This window comes from Condylura cristata, unplaced genomic scaffold, assembly GCF_000260355.1.
Source record: "Condylura cristata isolate star-nosed mole 26May11 unplaced genomic scaffold, ConCri1.0 scaffold00003, whole genome shotgun sequence".
NCBI lineage: Eukaryota > Metazoa > Chordata > Mammalia > Eulipotyphla > Talpidae > Condylura > Condylura cristata.
In genome coordinates, this window is record NW_004567104.1 from 45447286 (window position 1) to 45469448 (window position 22163).

Sequence of the window (22163 nt, forward strand, 5' to 3'; positions counted from 1 at the left end):
TATTAGTAGTTAAATCTTAATTACCATAGATTGAGAAATTGTAATGAAGGCATCTAATCCCACTCTAAATCCAGATTTTATGTATAACTAAACGCTCCTTTGTTATATCTATTGATGTTATAATAACTGACTTATCAAGAAACTGGGGCAACTGAGAATAATGTAGGTAAAAAAGCAACTCCTGGGCCCTCCCTGGTCTTGGAACATGTTAAGGCACAGCACTCTGAGGCTCTGTGCTGCCATCACAGCACTAGTTTGATCCCCAATCAGGGAGGTTACCCTTATGTCATGGCAGACCTCTCCAGTACCACCTATTGCTCCCCTCAACAGTGTATTTCAGGACATCTGCTTATTCTGCTTGCTGCTCTCTCTCTGGTGAATCCTCCCACCCCTAGCACCTCTGGCCTGTACCCTAGTTCTTGTATGCATAAAAAATAAATCTTTATATATAAACAAGTACTTGTTTAGGAGGATGGGGATAAACAGACATGTAAAAGGAAGGCTATCTAAAACTTGGTTTTGCTGAAAGGCCTCACTTAAAAAGTAGTATGTCTGACAATATGTTGGTGGAAATTGGGGTACAATTTAAACCAATTTTAGCTTCTTATACTCTCCATGACTGGTCCTGAAAACATCTCCAAGGCTTTGAGTAAAGCCACTAAATACTTACTCGAAGTGGCCCTGCCTTCACTGTGGACAAACAGCTGCCATGAATTCTCCAGACCAGGTCTCAACTGTTCCACATTACCTGTCACCCAAACCTTGCCAAGGGGTTTTCAATCTTCTCCATTTTATGGCCAATTAAATCATATGCTTAAATTGCCTATGCATTTCCCCCAGCAAGTTCATACTGTAGTTATATGAATTAGGCTTGAGCCTTAAATGAAACTGTTACAGGGATAAAAGTTGTGGAGGAAAAGAAAAACAAGATCGTCACAGTATCATCAGAACTTATCTCAATTGTTTTGTGTCTGGCCACGACTATAAACACAAACAAAATGTCCTTAGATACAGCAAATAAACACACACACACAAGTTCAACAAGTAAGAGGCAGAGGGGAACTGGAAGGGTAGAAGAAGATCCATTTATCTACTGGTGGTACAAGCTGGAGTGGAAGTTACAGGAGCTGGCAGTATGCAATAGTGGCCTGCCTCTTCTGATGCTCACAAAATAGCCACTGTCTTCCTCTCTCCCCAGCAGCCTCTCACTGGGGTTGTTAGGAACAAATCACACTGCACAGGTGTGCCCTTCAGCTTGGGCAGTGCTGGACCTCAGAGGGCAGAGGGCAGCCCTGCTTTGTGCTGACTGCCCCAAAGGCCCACACAGGTCAAAGCTCAGCTCTAGGCAGCTCCAAAAAAACTTTCTGTTCTGTGGAAGTCAGAACTTTTGAGATCTAAACCTAAGATAATACCTTCAACACTGTTTCTTGCTGTCATTTCATGAATGAGTCTCCTTACTCCTAACATGTCACTGATGACTTAATGGCTGATAACTAAAACTACTCCCTTCTGTCATGAGTTTCCCATCTGTTTTCTTTTACATTTTCCACATCTTAAATTTCTCTGTTCTATAAATGTTCTTCATCAGTACAATACATGCAGAACATATGTGACTTCACAAAGGCGAGAAGGGTGGATTTAACTACTAGTTTTGCCGATTGATAATCATGATCAAAAGCTACAGAACGGTAACGGAGCCTTCCTAGTTATTTGAAAAATATCCCTAGCAGAGAAAAAAAGGGAACTTTTTGAAATTGCTCTCCAAAAATATTAAAATAAGGAGAAAGTATCCCAAAGGAGGTCAAAAAGAAGACAGAAATAATAAATGATGAAAATAAAAAGCAGTGTGCTGCCATCTCCTGAATGAAGTCTTTTTCAAGTTGTAGTAAATTGTTCTTCCCTCTGAATTATCACAGCCCATTCCTTTTTCTTTAACATGCTTCATGAATTCCAGGTTGGTTCATGGTACACGTATGTTCATGACCCTCTTCCTATTAATGTATTTTGTTTAAGTACTGTATCTATATTATTAATTGTTAAACCTCCCTCTCATGTGGGATAAAGTTCAGTAAATTTTGTTGAAGTGAAATATGCAGTTTAACAGTTTAGGACATAACAAAGTAATATCAGAAGCTCTGGAAATCATTCTTATAATGATTTTAAGAAATATAATAGAAGTCCAGTGTTAGCTAAAAACATGTTTCATATTCCACACACACAGACACACATGACACTCCTAACTTTGAGGACCAAACAGTCCACCAAAAATCTTTAATATTCATTAGAGTCAAATAATAAGTTTTCATTCAGCCTTATATTTTCATGACAACCACATTTTTTTCACTATTTTTTTACACTAAATTCATACCCAATATCCCAACTACCCATCATTTTCCTATATTTTTCACTCTTACCTTTTTGGCTTGATTTATTTTGCAAGAAACCACTTGCCTTTTAGAATCATTCAGCAGTACCACCAAATATAAGTTATTTCTTGATCTCTTCTGAATGCCATAAAATTTTCATGTGATAGTAGTTGACATTGCAATATTTCATATATCTGGGATTGGCATATGTATGACCTTTAGAGGTGAATGTGCATGTTTAGCCATAGGGGAACATTAAAATATAATTGCCATAGTCTAACAAAGAGATGAGAAGTGATTACATTTTAGAAAATGTGTGATTTTTTATCACCCTTTATAAATGAATATTGTACTTAACTTTTGGCTTCTTATTAGTTGTTAACATATAAAAGCAATAAATTTTTATTTTGGTACTATGGTGCCTAATATTTAGGAATTAAGAGGAAACAAAATCCAAGCCAACAAAAGAGATGTGCAGGAGAAGAAAAGGAAAAATAAATATGAAAGAAAGCAAAGTTATAATAGTAAGTAAAATAGCTAAAAATGTGTCTGCCATTGGTGTACTGTTCTAAGGATTAAGAAAGCTACTTCCCTTTCTTTATCTGACTTGGGAAATAGATTGATCCCCTTCAGTGAGATGATGGCTTAATCAACTGCTATTCTGTGGTGAATATATTTTCAAATTGATACCAAAATGCAGTTCTGATCTTTTCAGAGCAAGACCTGTGTATCACTGCAGGCTTAAGAGAAGAAACTGAAGGTTAAAGGGGAAATTCCTCATGCTAGAACTTGTTTTTGCAAGTTAGGCCAACATCCACAAAATCACTAGTGCTCACCCTCACTGGCAAGAATGCAATGGAATTAAAAATTCAGAAGCGAGATAGATAGCTACCCATAATCTTATTTACAAACTACTATACAAACATTCTTTCTCATCACTCATATGTGTATTTTTAATTAGGCTTAATATATTTCTTAAAGTATAAATGATAGACTAGAATATATTTTCTTTATTTAGTATTCACTTTCATTAATTTATTATTATCAATGCACTTTAAAATAATCATCAACAAAGTCACATGTTATAGTACTTATTTTGAATAGGGAAGATAGACCTATTAAAGCTCAACTGCATGGCATGGATGAAGCAATTGGTATATCAAACAGAGAAAGCATAAGAAGAGAGAAAGTACAAATATTGATATTTCAGCACCCTTAAATAGTATTCAAATTCATATTTTACTTCATTTAGTGTTCCCATCATATAAATTATAAATGCCTTTTTAATTTGGGTAATGTTGGTTTACAACACTGTTTAAACATTTTATGTTTCAGAGGTATAGATTCAGAGTTCTTGAGATGTATATTACCACACCACACTCACTCCCACGGCACCCATACTCCCACCACTGTCCCTCCTTGCTCTATGCCTCCTTCTCCCCCTCTGGTAGTGTCAAATATTCACTCAGATTTCTAGAGCTCTTTTTGTCATTGGCTTTGTCTGAACCTTTTATTTGCTTCTCTCTATTCCACATGAGAGAAAAATCTTCTTATATCTCTAAATATGTCACAGATAATCTCTAAGTATGTCTTCCTAATCTTTCAAACTTTCAGTCCTTCAAAGAAAGAGTACTATTTTGTAATGGCAAGATCATCTATTAAGATTCAGAAAGTTTAAGTTCTCATAATAATGCAATCACTAGTTTATACTATGACCTTGAAAGTTTATTTAAAATTTTAGTATTTGTCTTTTATCTATAAACTGGAAGCTCTGGACTAACCTTATCTCCTCTGCAAAATTTGTACTTTTACAATTTGATATTTCTTGAACTATTTTCAGTACTTTTCTAAGAACTGAGAATATCAAATCTCATTAATTTAAACTAGAATTGAATCTATTTAATGTGATTTTAATTACATATTCATAGATATTTAATCAAAGGTAAGAACATGTCTTTCTAGGTGATATTTTTTGATAGATAAAATTTGAAAATATGGAGTCTCAATGGAAATAGGTAAAAAGGTAGGGTTTGCATCACCAAAATACTGCATATTTATATTTAATTACTTCACACAAAACCTGCCATTATTCAAAAGTATTCATTCATTTCACTTTGAAAACTTACAATTTTGGAGTTTTTACTTGTGTGTTTTTATCCTGTATCAGATATGTTTATTTGCATATCTTCTATTGACCATTAGACATAATGGTTCAAATTGTATTACTTTTATCAAGTTGGGGAGCTAATATTTTTATACATTATTTAATTTGTATGCAATCCTTAAATTGTGTGCACAATTCATAATGTAATCTTAATCTGTTTGATTACTTAAGAGTTAGAGTTTGAAAATATTTCCTAAACTATAATAAAATTATACATCAAGTATGTAATATACAGCATAGTTAATGTTTTTACAAAGCATGATGACTCATTGGTATCTCTCATCAAGTGATAACTATTTCAATGTTGTATGGTCATTGAATTTTTCCTTATCCTAAGTGTTAAGCGTAGATTTGACTCTTTTGAACCCATGTCCCCTCTACATCCTTTCATCTATTTTCTAAACAATCCAACATCTACAATATGTCTCCCATGTCCTAATTATCATAATCATATTTTCAATCTGTAAAAGTTATAGCATCACTATTTTCTTGAGATCATTCCTCTCTTGTAAATATTTCCAATATTTCTACAACATTTCAATATACATCATAAGATGCCAATTTATGAAAACTCCAGATAACAACAAAGGATTTTGTAAGAATAATAGATGGATGATTTTCTACTTATGTCCATGCTCATACATGATATGAGGAAGGTCACTGTCAGAGGATTTCACTAGTATAGATATTAAAGATACTGCGAGGATTCAGAAAATTTTCCAAATCTCTGAACTGTTTCCACACAACTCTGACTATTAAGAAAGTCCTGTGTGCATCCTAGGATGCAGAGACATCCTAGCTGTGAGCAAACAAAAAATCTAGGATTTGGGTTTCAATAACAGTCCCCTTGATTTCACAAGTACAAAAATACACATTATCTCCAAAGAAAACCACCACATATGGTCTTAATTTAAGCTGTGCATCAGAACATTCAAGGGCAACAAATTAACACCAGTAATCACTGAATTTCATTAAAAGGTATACCTTCAGAAGTAAAAAAAGTAAAAAAAAAATTTATTGGGTTCATCCAATAAAAGATAAGGCAAGGAATGATTTAATGTTCCTACTTTGCTAAGCACACTGATTTGATTTCCTGGGATCACATAAGAAGGAAAGTTTGACTTACTTTTAAATATATCTGAAATTAATTAAAACATAATTATTTTCACCTCTGGCATTGCTCTGTAGTATAAATCTGAAGAAATATGAACCTATACCCTTAAATCACATATATTTGTGGAAACCAACACTTCCTCAATTAAAAAAAAAAAAGTAAACAAAAATGTTTACCTTTATGTCTAAGACATAAACCTAATCCAAATCCAATGTTTCATTTTGGCTTTCCTTATGGCTATTTGTTCTATCTAATGTTTTCTGCCATTACAGTCCAATATCAATTCCTAATGCAGTCCAGCAGAATTCCATTCTAAACTGAAGACAATCATACTGTGATCCCCTGGACAAATTCAGTCCATTGATTATTTATGGACAGTCGGCTAGTAGGAATGCATTGCACCCCATATTTTCACATAGTTGGGAGAGAATAAAGAAAAATGCATTTTTCTTTGCATGGTTTCAACTGGATAAATACTTCTTTTTTTTCCTACTTGTTTTTATAGATAGGGCATGGCACTGATACTACACAGAGATCATTCACAACTGTATCCCCAATAGTTCACATGGCATTAATTTTAAAATTTAATATTAAATTACAGCTTCCTCTATGATACAATATGGATGGTGACATAAAATTAGATTCCCTGTTTACACTTCATCATGTTAAGACATGTGCATCAAGCTGAAATACTAGAATATATTTTTTTATTTTTTTATTATTTATTCATATAGAACTGGGGTACAGGCCAGAGATGCAGAGGGTGAGAGGATTCACCAGAGACATAGTGGGAAGTAGACCAGGCAGATTGTCGGAGGGCCTAGAATATTTTTTAAATTTCTTTACAATTAAATGTCTGATACTCACTGTTGAAATGCAATATTACATATTAAGAGCAAAGATAATGAAACTAAATAGTCAGGTTCTAAATTCTGGCTTTTCTAATTAGTGACTATGAGTTCTGGAGATTTCTTAACCTATCTGTGCCACAGTTTCTCATTTACATATGGAGAATAATAATTAAAAATGCATCACAAAATGATTAAGAGGTCTAAAGAAACATATATAAGAAGATAATATAGAAGAGCATATTGACATTTATAAAAAGATATTTCAGTAAGCAACTATACTAATCCAATAATAAAATTTAACTAATGATTTTTTAGAAACAATAAGTGGTATCTTCAAAAATCCACATAATTAGAGCCCTCCCTGGTGGTACAGTGGGTTAAAGCGCAGCACTAAGAAGCTAAAGCCACTTCAGCATGAGTTCCATCCCCAGCCCCAGAGGTGATCCAAATGGCATGCAGACCTTTCCTGACCTGCCCACTGCTCCCCTCAGCAGTGTATTTCATCAGTCGGCCTGTTCTGTTCTCCACTCTGTCTCTGGTGAATCCTCTCACCGCCCCTGCACCTCTGGCCTTTTCCCCAGTTCTGTATGCATAAATAAATAAATCTTTAAAAAAATCCACATAATTAGTTTGCCCATTCAGCATGAAAACAGATTAACACTATTTCTACTATAACTTATGATTTTTTAAAGCATATAAGGGAAACATCTCCCTAATATTACCCTCCCAAGATGAGTTACTTTTACTTCTATGGAACTTTAGTGAGAGGGAAGGAGACTGGAAATGATAGTGGAAATATTTATAGATCATTTATGGCCTTGGATATTCAAAACAAATCCTGTTCTCTTAATTAACAACAAAATAGGTGCATAAAATTTAGCAAACTAATAAATTATTCTTGAGTTGTTTCCACATCTGACTATGGAAAATATGAACTATTTGGTGTAGGAAAAAACAACTTGATTTATGGCTTATTTATCTTCTAAACCAGAATTGCTGAATATAAGTTCTGATTATGCAATAAAATCTCTGTGTTCATAGAAATGTTACTATTTATTCAACTGTGAAATAAGGCTCTAATAAGGTTATACTATAAAAGTGATATTTATAAGAAGTGAGAACACTGGTTTGAAAAGCATCCAAGATGAAACTTATTGGAAGTAGGCCTGACTATAGAGATAAGAACAAGATAAGGGAAAGGGAGATAAGGAAATTGAGTATAACTTCCATTTTTAAATTTTTTTAAGAAAATTATAATTTTCAACATATCTCACAGGAAAACAATATGTGTCACAAATGTGGTAATTAGAAGGCAATCTCCAAGTAAAACAAAATCAGAAGTCCTTTTGAAAGGACCTAGATGAAATGAATATTGATGGTTATTTGTAAGGCATAAAGTATAACATGGAAGATGAAAGGCTAAATACACAAACAAGTTTCACTCACAGCTATGTTCGCTTTCCTACAGGAAGTAAAACAAACATCTGAGAGTCGGTCAGAATTACAATTTTTTCAAACAGACATATAGGTTATATTTAACCTGTTGCCATAAAGCTGATTATATAGAATTTCATTGATTTATTCAAATGTAGATCCATGTAACACAAATTTGAATGATAATTACTTTTTTACCTGCTTTCTGTTGTGCCAGTTGCTCATATGTCTTTTACAGACCAAGTCTGGTTTTGAAGGCATCTGTCTCCATCAAATAGCTACCAATGATAAACATTGTTCTTAATATTACTTTTATTTTTAGAATTAGCTCAACTTCCTCTGAAGTCACTTGCTCAGAGTCTTTTTTTAAATTTAAATAAATTAATTTTTTTATGCATACAGAACTGGGGTATAGCCCAAAGGTCCAGGGGTAGTGAGAGGATTCACCAGAGACATAGTGGGAAGTAGACCAGGCAGATTGTCGAAGTACACTGCTGAAGGGAGCAACAGGCATGTCAGAAGAGGTCTGCTGCACCAGGTGGATCACCTCCCTGGCTGGGGATGGAACTTGTGCTGAAGACGCTGCATCTAGCTACTTATCGAGCTGTGCTTTAACCTGTTGCACCACCAGGGAGGGCTCTTTTTCAGATTCTTTATTTTAGTTATTTTGATCCCTTTGTGTCCTTCTTAAGTATGAAGAAAATACTCTATTGGAAAAAAGCAATCTGCACAAGTCCACCCATTTCTCTAAGGACCTTTGAATAAGAAGCCTGAATTCAGTAAAAATAAGTCCAGAGTCACCAAGTGGTAGTATTTCTTACAGATAAGTTGGTTTAGGGATCAATACTTGCCAAATTAAAGAGAAATTTACTCTTAAGATGAAGCAATTTAAATTATTTTTCTACTAGGAAGGTCTGCCTTTTTAGCTTCTTCTACCCTCTTTTTGTTTCCTATTTTGTTCTACTTTCCACTCATGACCCAGTAGGACAGGTTATTTACTTTTCTTAGTGAAAGGTTTCTCATAATTAGCCTGAAAAAACAAATCATTTGAGATGTTGAATTTGTTAAGAGGGCAAGGGGAGCTGTTGACTGATTTTTAAATATCTTATTGTTTATCTAGGCATTGCTACATTACTACAGGTTTCTTGGGATGTAACTGGAACTGCTTATCTTCCTATAGCGTTAAGAATTATTCAGTTATTATAAATGGCTTTTAGTTACTCAAGCCTTTCATGTTTTCAGTATTTGTTTGTCTGAGTGAAGGAGCGATATTAAATTCACAGTGGGCCATCTTGAACTGAGTATTAATCTGATATTTCAACCACACTGACAGGAATTACATAAATATGTCATGATACCAGAAGCTGATAAATCAAATGTGATAAATTAATCTCATTAAATTTTAATAATGACATGAATGAGGTAGGGATACTTGGAACAGAAAAGAACTGGTACATCTGTGAAACAACTGGGAGAAAGCTGCCAGAGTTAAACAATAATTTTTGTTGAAAAATAAGGGGGAGAAAACATTTATTTCCCAAATTACCTGCAACAGTTGTCTGTAAGTGGAAAACTTTAGACAAAGAACAGAATTAGAATAGAGCATGAATAAGATAAGTTTACTAGTACAGAAATGTGTGAGATAACTTCTGGTAATTTCATAGTTACCTGTAATTGTAGGCATACAGATGTTGCTATACTGTCTGTGATAGTGACTAGACGAGAGAGTGAATATAGCAAAAAGAAATACACAAGGATCCAGTCTAAATAGTGAAATTGGTTGTGGTGTCTTTGACACATTTAAACTCAGCAACATTGGGATTATTAAGTAGGATTCCACAGCATGCTTCTAGAACACTCTTGCTACACATTATTACCACTAACAAAAGGTAGAATATGCACTTACATGGAAGGGAAAAGTGATTTCCTTAACAACAAACATGGTAAAATAATTTAGTCTGCTTGAATTTTATGTAAATGACTACATACATTTTATAATCATTTGTTTCTGGTTTCTTCCACTCAAGAAAATATTTGTGAAATACAACCACACGGGTATAGGTAATTGCAACTTATTTAACACAGAGTTAAACAGTTTATGCTACAACAACCTGTCCCCTTGTTAGTACATTTTTAGGTGATTTCCAGTTTTTGAATACCATGAACAGTTCTGCAATGAAGTCTGTATATGTTGAGTGGTAAGCATTTGTACACGTATCTTCTGGATATTAATCTAAATGTGCAATTGCTAAGTCACAGGTAAGCACAAATTCAACTTTAGTTGCTATGTTCAGTTTTCCAAAGTGGTTGTAATTTACTAATTTCAGCAGTGTATGAGATATCTAACTGCTACACATCATCAAACAGGAACACTATAGCAGCAAGGATGATCACTCCTCATTACAAAGGTAAGATATTTTTAAATATTCTAACCATTATTTTGTGCAGTCATTATTTGTGCTGGTAAGAGAATACATTATTCCTGGGTTCTTGAAAGTTTCTAATAACAGCCCCTATATCCTGAATTCAGCAAGTTTTCCCTAGATGTATATATCTGTTCTAAGAGCATCGTGTGCAGATTCCCAGATCTCTCTATTCTCTAGTACAGTTTTGTAAAGTCAAGCCAGCTACCTTTCTTGATATCCCTATACACTTGACTCCTTCACCTTTATTTAGGGTGTCAGCCAGACTGTCTGGGTTTCTCTTTTTTCCCCCACAACCTGGAAACTTCTTCAAAGCAGTAGGCTGGGGTAATGGAGGGCTCATCTCATTTATTTTGTGTCTATTGAAAATTACTTCACTTTGTTATTTAATGTTTCGTGCCAGTCTAAGCCAGTCTAACTGGTGGTAATACTATCAATTAGAACTACCTGAGGACACTTATCTGGTCTGGATTCCCCTTTTGAGACCAATGTTGTAGGTGAACAGGACCTTGTGGTTTTTATTATGATTACAGATGTCCTCACAGAGGGGAGGGCCTGGGGTGAGAAAAGAATGTTCTTGAGTTCTACTTTCACTGAAGTTGAGGGTTTCATGTGCTCACACATTATTGGTGAATTTAAAACAGAAGCAGGAATTAACAGCAAGTGGCCAAATAGTCAGTTATCTAAATCAACTAAAAATCCTTAAACAAAGCAATTTCAAGGAGAATAGCCTGGATCTTTATCTATGTGGCTGGCAATGTGTTTATTCCAGATAACTGACTTAGAAGTGGGTACCTTATAAAAAAGAAAAATATCTGAAAGGTTTATACTACTGAGGTTCAGTGTCTCAGAAATTATTGTTTCACATATTTTGTCCAGTCTTGAGCAGAAAGGTAAATTCAGATCCTGTTGGTTCATTTGAACAGAAGCAAAATTTCAAAACTTTATAGTCATTAGCAATTAAACCAACATATGTTATGGATATGTGTTGTAAAGTTTTGATCAATGTTATTTTAAACTAAGTGCTTAATTTTCAATGTAGAGCCTTAAAATACTATTTCATTTTTTTTGTTAAGTGTGTTCAGAATGTGTACAACTATAATTTTTTAATGTTTAAAAATATATATATTTTAATTTTATAATAGTTTATTTTTACATATTTTTGTGCATTTTTTCATCCCAGTTGCAATCCCCTTGGGTTTCCCATCACGAAATCACCCATGTGCCATCACCATAGTCCAGTGCATTTCCCTACACCCACTGTTTTTGATTCCATTCCCCACTCCAGCCCCACAAAATGTCTGTGGTATATAGCTCATCATTATTATTATTTTCTCGCCTGTTCCGTTATATTCCTGCTATGAGAGAAACCATCCTTTACTTTCTGGCTTATTTCACTAAGCATGATCTTTTCCAGTTCCATCCATGTTGCTGCAAAAGACATGTGTTTCTTTTTTTTTGGTTGCTGTGCAATATTCCATTGTGTATATGTACCACATCTTTTTAATCCAGTCATCCATTTTTGGGCATTTGGGCTGTTTCCATATCTTTCCAAAGTTGAATAAAAAAGCACCAATAAATATTGGGGTGCAGGTATCTTTTTGAATCTTTTTGTGTCTTTAGGGTAGATACCTAGGAGTGGGATTGCTGGGTTGTAGGGAAGCTCCATGTTTAGCAGTTTGAGGAATCTCTAAACAGTTTTCCATAGTGGTGGATGTACAACTATAATTTTATAACATGAATAAGTACACAGCTGTTATTATATATTTATATAACTTCAGTGATGCAAAATTTTATTTTTAGTCAAATGCATTTAAAATTGCATTTTCAATTGTATTATTTTTATTACAGTAACAATGGTTTACAATATTACATATGATTTAGAGGCATAGGTTCAAATCAGTAGATGTTTGTTACCACACCATGTCTATCACTAAAGCTCCAATACTCCAACATTCTCCACTGAGCCTCCTCCTTTTTAAAAACCAAGTTAATCATTTTTTGAGAGAGAAATATTGATCTATTTTAATATTTTTCTATTGATCTATTTTTTGTATTTTTTTCTTTATATTTTGAAGCCATGTTATCGGAATGTAAACTTAGTATTCTGATGAATTGAGTTCACTATTCTTATAAATAACCCATGTTAGAATTTTCTGAAGAAACAGAACAAATAGTAATGAATACATACATATAAAAAGAGATACACCTATTTAAATATACTCATGAATATTAAAATATATTCATATTTTGTTCATTCATTTATAGGAATTGACTCACATGAATACACAGCTGAGAATCCTATGAATGGTCATCTGAAAGCTGAAGATCAGGAAAGTTGGTGGTATAAATCAGTCTCAGCATGAAGACCTGAGAACTAGGGGGATCTATGGTGTAAATTCAATCGTAGTCTAAGAACCTGAGGAGATAAGAGATGTTTCAACACAAGCAAGGCAGACAGGAAGAAACAGCAGTGAATTCCTCCTACCTCAAGATGTTTGTGACATTCAGACCTTGACTGTACTGGATAATGCCTGCTCATATTAGGGGGGACTAACCGATTGTGTTCAGCTCAAATGCTAATCTCATCCAGAAATATCTTCATAAAAATACCCAAAACCAATGTTTAACCAGATATCTGTACATCCATGATTCAATCAAATTAACAGGTAAAATTAAACATAACATTGTTCTGTCTGTTTAAAAGTTTTTTGCCTTATATTATACTTTGTCCAGAATTCTAAGACTAATATTAAATATTATCTAGCATTACTATAGCTACTATGGATAATTAATCAGGATATTGCTTCTTTAATCTACTTTCATAGCTTAATTTGTATTAAGTATGTATCTTTGCACTTTTCATTTAATCACTTAAGTATATATTATTTCCTTATTTTTTTGAAATTATCAAAAAGTCATGACTTAAATAATTACTGTGTAGCTTATATAACTTATTAGCGTATTTTTTTTTGTTTTTGCCACTTCCTAATAGTGCCTGAATTTTAGAAACTTTAAAAATATTTACCTTTAAAATAGTTGTTTTAGATAGTCAATATATTGACTGCTCATATTTCCCAATCTTGAGGGGTTTTTTTCTTTTTTCTTTACTAGAAAACCCTACTGTCATTTCTTTTAGTGGACTTCAACTTGGGGAAATTACTGTATTTTGTTTCTCAAAGTATGTTTTACTTTTGAGGTTTTTTTTTTTAATATGATTGGTTATTTAATTCCAGACTGATTCCTTTACATAGATAATTTTTGTAGTTTATTCAGACATTCTAGTTGTTCTCAGGTGAAACCTTTGTCTGTCCAAAGTTACTCCATTTTTCTTGAAACTGTTAATCTGAGTAAATAATTTTGATCAATTTATATCATCAATGAAAGAAAAAAGGAAGTCTTTCTTTTTTGTAATATAACACATCACCTTTTTTTTCCTCTGAAAACAAATTTATCTCTCTATGTTCTAAATACATTGTTTTACTAGTACTATACTTATTAAATGCATTTCATTCTGTTAAAATTTTTACATGATTACTTTTCTATATATGAATGATAGTGATTTTACAGTTTTTATTTTGTCTCCAGCAAACATTCTAAAATACTTTATAAAATTTGCAAATTTATCAAGTTATTCCTTTAATCCTTCTATTTTGCAGTAATATTTATTCTGTATGAAGTAATTTAATCTCTACAATTACATGTTTTTCTTTCTGTTTATTCAAATATTCTTTTAAACTATAAAATGTTCTTACTAAAGTTACTTCTAATTACTCGCAATTTTATTTCCTGAGGCTGCATATTTTGTTCTTTTTTCTAGGTTGTTATTGATAATTGAAGACATACTTATGTTTGTATACTTACAAGCTCATCAACTTTATTGTTTTTGCTAGTTGGCTTGAATTTTATAAGTAGATAATATATCAATTATGTAATCAATAAATATAGTATATGTTTATTTTGGCATATGTTCATACATATTTACACAGTTACCATCAATGCAAAATTTCATATATAAGAAATAAATATTCAAGAATGAGAACATTTTACTTTCACGTTTTCAGAAATTCAAGTTTGTATTATGAGTTCTGATTCCTCCCACATATCAAAAGTTAATTCAAATCAATGTCAATTGCATCACTGCTAATCTCTTTTACTCTTTCCAAGAGGACTTATATGACATCAATTCTTTAAAGTAAAGGTTGGCTCTCCCTGGCCATGCAACAGGTAAAAGCACAATGCTACAAAGCTTTCCATAGCCACTGCAGCATGAGTTCGATCCTGTGCCAGAAGGTGACCCACCTGCCCACTGTGCCTCTCAGCAGTGTATTTCAGTACAACTGCCTGTTCTGTTCCCACTCTGTCTCTGGCAAATCTGCTCACTCCTCACACTTCTGGCCTGTACCCTAGTTCTTTGTGTATAAATAAATTAATCTTCAAAAAAAAAAAAGTAAAGAGTAAGACACATTGGATTTTTCATTTATTGCTAGACAATTTTCTACAATGACATCACTTTGGAAGTCATGTCTATTTAAGTGTGCCTACTGCTACTGAGTTACCTGTTTGAAGCCAGCAGTTGTATCATCCACAGAGTATCCTGGCTCCTCAGTGCCATTCTTTAAGGTTATTGGGATAATCAGTTATTTCTCAAAACAAGGGATAGCAAAATCCATGGACTTATGGGTGCCTATGCTATAGTACTATTTCTTCTATAAAACGTTAATACAACTACTAGACCAGTCCAGCCTAAGAAGTGAGGTAGAGAGGTTATTCATTCTTAGGTTCCAGAAAATTATCTGAGAGTTCTGCAATCCATCTAAGTAATGTGTCCTATTTTTTTAGGCACTTCAGATTTTCACTCCCCAGTTTAAGAAACTTTTCTATACTCTTAAGAAATCCTGACTATTGGAATTCCTTACCACTTATTGCTTATACTCTACAAAACTTTCTATTCCACAGAAGTCTTAAGACTATTGAAAGACAGATCAAATCAGTAACTTTTTTAACTGCCTGTTTAGCACTGCATAATTTTTCCTCTGAAGCATCAATTAATAATATAAAATGCATGCCCGCTTATTTATTGCACATATTTTTTGCCTTAATTTATAACCCTTTCCTTTTTATTTTCCATGTGAATGTGCTTACAGATATGCTAATAAAAAATTAATTGCTACTGCTTTATGTACAGAATATCTTTACATCTAAAAACATGTATTTTATCCTGTTGCATTATTTTCTATTTTATTCTGCATGATCATCGGTTTGCTTCTTTAGCAGACAGACTTAAAAGTTAAACTTTTTATCTTTAATTCACTCTCTCTATATTTAGAAACTCTGCCTTTACCAAGATTTACTATGAGAATATGCTAAATCTTCCCTTAGAAGAAAGAAAACTAGGAAAAATTTTACTTCAATCACATTATTTGTCAATATAACTCCTTTGACTTACCACTTTAAAATGGTTTTACTATATATTTAGTTTTGACAATTTATTTCTACATATAAAAATAATTTTTCAGATTTTTCTTTATCTATACAATTTTACTGCTCAATAAAATTGATGTCTTCTTGTGGACACACTAGTTTATTTTTCAGTTAGTGATTTAGTCTAAGGGCAAGATAGTAAATTACTGTTTTATTTTGCAAAATAAAAAAAAAATATTTTGTGGAGCCTACTTGGTGGTACAAGGGGTTAAATTGCAGCACTGTAAAGCAATCCACAGTCCATCGTAACTGAATTATGTTGGTCATTAAACACAAGTTTTCTTACAATCCTTTCATATTTTCCTGACTGTTCTATTATAATTTGGGGAAATAATTATTCTTTATTATTACTAAATTATATAGATTTCTCATTATAGAATTTCTCCTTATGAGCGTCTGCTCTTATTTAAAGGGATTACTTGTGCTTTAGTTGTTTTTGCACATTATATATCATGTATAAGGATACCCAGTCTACTACCAACACTTCACTCAATTCACTGTAGTCAGACACCATCTCCTGCTGGTCGGGTACAATACCTGGATCTCAATAAGAAGGATACCAGCAAGCAATTCAGTGAAAAAAATGTTGATTGACAAGGCCAAGGTGATATACCTCAAATGACTCCCTCAGTTACAGAACTATTTGTCATCACATGTCAGTGACCACCTGTACAATGACAGCCACCTATGCCCCTGGATTAGTCCCTAGTATGCTGCCTGCTGAAGCAGTGCAGGTCTTTTTGGTCTATACTGCCAAGAGCATGTTAATCACAGGCCAAATGCACGAGGACTCCCTAAACAAGTTTGCCTTTTTGCCACTGTCCAAAATCCACTGTCAGTGAAAATGGGTGCTACTGCACCTTACATTCTGACTCCTATTTCTGTCTCGCGTTCTGGTGACTAACCGCTACATGTGATGGCAGGAGATAAAAGTGACTTGGTACCTTGCGTCCTATACTAACAGTTAGGTGGGGCGCCTGGAACATTGGTCGTTGACTCCGCACCAGTAGCCAGAGCTGAGAAGAATTGAGTGGAGCGGAGGAGGTCCTAAGGCTGCATTGTAAGACTCACGGCCCTTACCTTAGCCCACCGCCAGCTCTAGCACAGGGCGCACTGCCAGAGCTTCTCAGCCTAGAGGACGCGCCAATTCCCCGGAGCGCACTGCGGCTGCGCTTCCCCTCCCACGTTCGCCAGACTTTTCAGCCACTGCGCAGACGCGAACCTCCACCTCGCCCCACCCAGTGGCGAGGTCTACCTGGGCGCCACTGTCCTGCTCTGTTACCCTTCAATGAGGTAACCTCAAGAACACACCCTATCCCTTACACACTCTGCATTAGCAGAACCCCATTCCTAATGGACTAAGCAAAATCGGCTGTCTGGGTTTTAGGCTACTTGCAAACTCCAAGAGAACTTGTCACCCGTGGCTCACTGGCCCCACAGGAGCGATGCGCCCCCACATTCTTTGAGTGCCATTGGTGGAAACCCTGGACTACACCAAGACCAGTTAGGGGCAGCCTTAATTCTGCTCTTTTATGAGTTTCTGCTTTTCCTGAAAACCTACCTGGAGGGCATGTTCACTCCCTACCTGGAGGGCCTCTTGTATGACTGGACACTTCTGGCAAGGTTTTCACAGAAAAAGGTTGAGACCCGGACCAGAGAGGGAAATTGTTCCTGTTCCACCCAGCAAGCCAGCCGGTGATAGTGCCTATTGACTCCCAACCAGGTAACTCCCCACACAGTGAAGCCTTGAAAATCAGGGCTCTCCAATGCCCTAGCTCTATAGCTCCCTGCTGGCCTCACTCATCAACTTATTAACAGTACTAACCATGCCCCAAGAAGTGATAGGCTTCCTACCTTGCACACATTTGGGGTTTGGGTATGGAACAAATCCGGGGCAAGGGGTGTGGATAGGGGTGGGGGTGTGCAGAAGCAGTGAAGGTCATTTCCAGTAAAGGGAGTTACTTTGTTCTTAAAATGTCTGCCAGTTATACGTTGATAAATACATAATTACATTACATTTCTCCAGAAACGTTATAGTAATTTCTAAAATGCCATGTTTGTTTTCCATAAGCTTTCATGAGCAGACTAGGTACATCTTGAAAAAGCATCTAAAATACAAGAATTCTCCCTCTACCAGATTCCACATGTATTATTATGTGAAGGGCTGTCATTGGTGTATTTACAAAGGGATTGTATCAAATCATTTTTCTATTTCCTTTTCTGCAGCATCCCCTTGTGTAAAGAGAGACAATGTAGTTCTCTTTCCAATATCTTTGTACATAACTATCTCCACCAATATAGAAATTACAAGCATCTGTGGTTGATTATAACATTATTTACTTGTCCATCCCACTTTTGTTAATCATGACACACATAAAATTTACAGCACATTTTTGTGGGTTTTTAAAATATACACTTGAATGATCAAGAAAAAAATGTAACTGGATTGTAGGCTGTGGAATTTCTAATTTTTACTGAGATATTTACCTATATTTCCAAACTACTTCAGAATTTATTCAACATAGAGTAAAAAAAAGTGAAAATAAAATTTTGTAATTGATTAGTTGTAGTCATCTCTTTAAAAGGGAAAACCTGAGTTAGAGAGGGCAACTTCCTTTAAAATGGTTATTTATAGATTAAAACTTACCAACATTTTAATATCAAATCATCATATTTTGTTTGTCATGATAGCTGTCATGTGCTCTAAGGCTGTGTTCTGATTTATTATGTGAATTAGACAGGAAAAACATTCTCTTACTAGTAGTAGTATCTATGTAGGACTTTTCCTTTTCCATTTGCTTTATCTTTGATCAAAACAAAACTCATACTATTTTGAATTAAAATATTTTGGATGGGAGAACTTACTGTCCAAAAAAAGAAAAAAAAAAGTACCAGTGAAACATTACTAAGGAAAGGAAATATGATGACTTCCTTGTTAATATAAAATCATTTGTCTTTTCCTTAAAAAAAAAGCCAAATTATTGCTCTGCATTTACTATCACAGATTTATAATATATTATGCTTGCTGAAAAAAGAATATCCTTATTGTTTCTTATAATGATTTTATCACACCTTACATAATTAAATTAGTAAATTACTATGTATCTATCAAATCACAACATTTCACTCAATTTACTGTGTGGTAATTTTATATATGTCTATGTATGCATTTTTAAATATATAACAAAGACTATATGTGACATGTATGCGTGATAGAATATCTATTGAATATTAAAATATGGGCTTGGCAAAGTACAATTTATTTCCAGTATGACTGAACATATAAACAAGTCATTTTATTGAGCAAGACACCACTCCTGACAATGAATTTTAATATTCAATAAATAATTCTGTCAAATTGAATAGAACATTCTTCTATGAAACATTGTTTTTAGTTAGAAGCTTTATTGTTTCCATATTTATAAAGGGTATATAGTTGTACTGTTTGCTCACATTTATTCTTTGTAAAATTGTCTTTCGTTCTCATTTAAATATCAGTAACTTTGGTTAGCTTACAGTGGAATTTGTACTCATTGATTCTCAAATATTAGTTTATTTTTTATTTTTCTAGTCACAATTTCATAGAGTTTTGTGTATGTGTCTATTTACAAAGAAGCAAAGAATTGTCTCTAGAAAATAACTAAAAAGATTTGTTTTGGAACTTTATGCATCAGTAGGATGACTTATTCAACTTGTTGCTATCCAGCTCTCCTCAATATAATAAATGCATAAGCCAATTAGGTAAATAAATAAGCAGGAGCTTTTTTGTTAGGTGCCATTGACAGCCATGAGGTGTTGTTGTGTGTGTGTGAAATGCAAGTTTCCTCTGTTGGGGGGGTGGGGAGGACCTTGACCAGCAAGGCCGAGGGTTGGGGTCCCAGGGTCGATGAAAGGAGAAGGCAAAGAGAGTGGATCCATCCTGCAGCAGAGAGAGAGAGACAGAGAGAGACAGAGAGAGAGAGAGAGAGAGAGAGAGAGAGAGACAGACAGAGAGGAGAGGAGAGAGGAAAGAAAGAGCGAGCGAGTGAGGGGGAGAGAGAGAGAGAGAGAGAGAGAGAGAGAGAGGAGATGAGAGGAGAGAGGGAGGGAGAGAGCAAGCTAGAGAGCGAGAGAGCTTTATTGTGTCATACAGCTATATATATATATGTATACAAAGAGGGCGGTGCAGTTAGTGCCGGTGGGGGGTGGTCTTGATGGTTTAATATCTCTCGGGAGCCAGAGATAAAACCTTTCTCAGGCAGGAACTTGCTGAGCTCTGAGGGAGAAAGAAGTGGGAGAAGGGATTTGGGTGTGCTGTTTTCTCAACCGGGATATTTACCCTAAGTTCCAATGAAGTGTTGTTTTGTGCATAGGAGGCAAAGTCCTGGTCTGGGTCTCCGACACCTCTGTGATTAGGAAAAGAATAAAATAAAACTATAAAGTCTCAGAAGGAAACAAAATTTGAGACTCAGTAACACACAGGTTTTTTTCATGGCTAATTTTTCTTGCTAAGCTGATGGAGAGAAACATTTTTTTCTGTTTCTTTGCAGATTGCATAAAAGTAAAAAAGTAGGTAGTGTGTCTAAATTGACATCTAAAAATTTTAACACGGAGAATATAGCTTCTGAAAACCAGTAATATATCCCTGATATCTTCAGATGAATGATATTACTTAAATCAGCAAAGCAAATGCACCCATCCTTTTCAAAACTGATGCAACTTAAAATATACAAGAGGAAGTAACTCTTGGTAATTCAGCAGCTTAGTACACCTTTGATATATAGCAAAATGATTGAAAAGAATGTGATAATGTATTTTAGAACTTGTGTTACTCATTTCAACCTCCTAATTTGGCTATGGCAAAATATCAATTTTATTAAATATAATAAGTACATAAATTTTTCTACTCTCTACCATTTAAAAGAATCACCTGGTTGATACTGATGGCAGGATAATTTTCTTCACTGTCAGTGGAAGTTATCCTTAGGTTGGACAATGTAAAGGTATTTGCCAAATACATTTCAGTACATTGAATTGGAAATAACAGCAGGACTTCTATGGATGGACTGTTGTCTTCTGTCTTGGAATGCATTTAGAACATTGACACTAAAATTATTTGTATGTACTGAAAATTGTATTGATTTTTCTGACAAAAGTAGTATATTGGCATCTAAATTTTCTCAAAATACATGTTAATTATTGTAATCCATAAATATCTTTGGCAACAAGTATAGAAAGCAATTTGTTATGATATGTAATGATATGTAATGAATGTGTAAAATGGGAGGCCATGTCTGAGAAATACAGGATTAGCTAAATTAAACTATATTGTCTATAACCTCTTTTTATCTGTATTATTAAATGTCACATTTTCTTCCATTTATAATAAGGCTTTTAATATTTCAGCACAGTAATCCACTGACACATCTTTCACACAAAGTTATCTGTAATGCCTTTGGGTACATACCTCTTAAATTTACCTCCCTCACTCCCTAGGCAATAAAAAATATATTTTTTTAGTTATGAGATGTTTAATCTTATCATGTTGCAATGCAGTTTTAGATGCAGTTTAATATTTACTATCTATGTAACCAGAGGGGAGTTTTAAACTAGATAAAACATGCTCTTCTCTTCTTCTTTTTTTTTAAAGATTTATTTATTTGTACAGAGCTGGGGTACAGGTCAGAGATGCGGAGGGTGAGAGGATTCACCAGAGACAGAGTGGGGACCAGAACAGGCAGATCAATGAAGTACACTGCTGAGGGGAGCAGCAGGCGGGTCAGGAGAGGTCTGCCACGCCATGTGGTCACCTCTGGGACAGGCAGGGATCTAACTCATAAGAAAGTGGCTTAAGCTTCTTTGTGCTGTGCTTTAACCCACTGTGCCACCAGGGAGGGCCCTTCTTTTTTAAAGATTTATTTATTTATTCGTACAGAACTGGGATACAGGCCAGAGATGTGGAGGATGAGAGGATTCACCAGAGACAGAGTGGGGTGCAGAACAGGCAGATCCACGAAGTACACTGCTGAGGGGAGCAGCAGGCGGGTCAGGAGAGGTCTGCCACGCCATGTGGTCACCTCCAGGGCAGGCGGGGATCGAACGCATAAGGAAGTGGCCTAAGCCTCTTTGTGCTGTGCTTTCACCTGCTGCACCACCAGGAATGGCCCACTCTTCTCTTCTTAATTAAAAAAATGTTTTTGTCATTCTTGTATATCCATATTGCAGAATATATACCAACTCACATTCTATTCAGTTACTAGGATTACTAAATCTTTCTTATACATTCTTATCAAGTTTACTTCTTCACTTAGTGTAGATTGTAAGGGGATATAACAAGGCTGCAGAGTA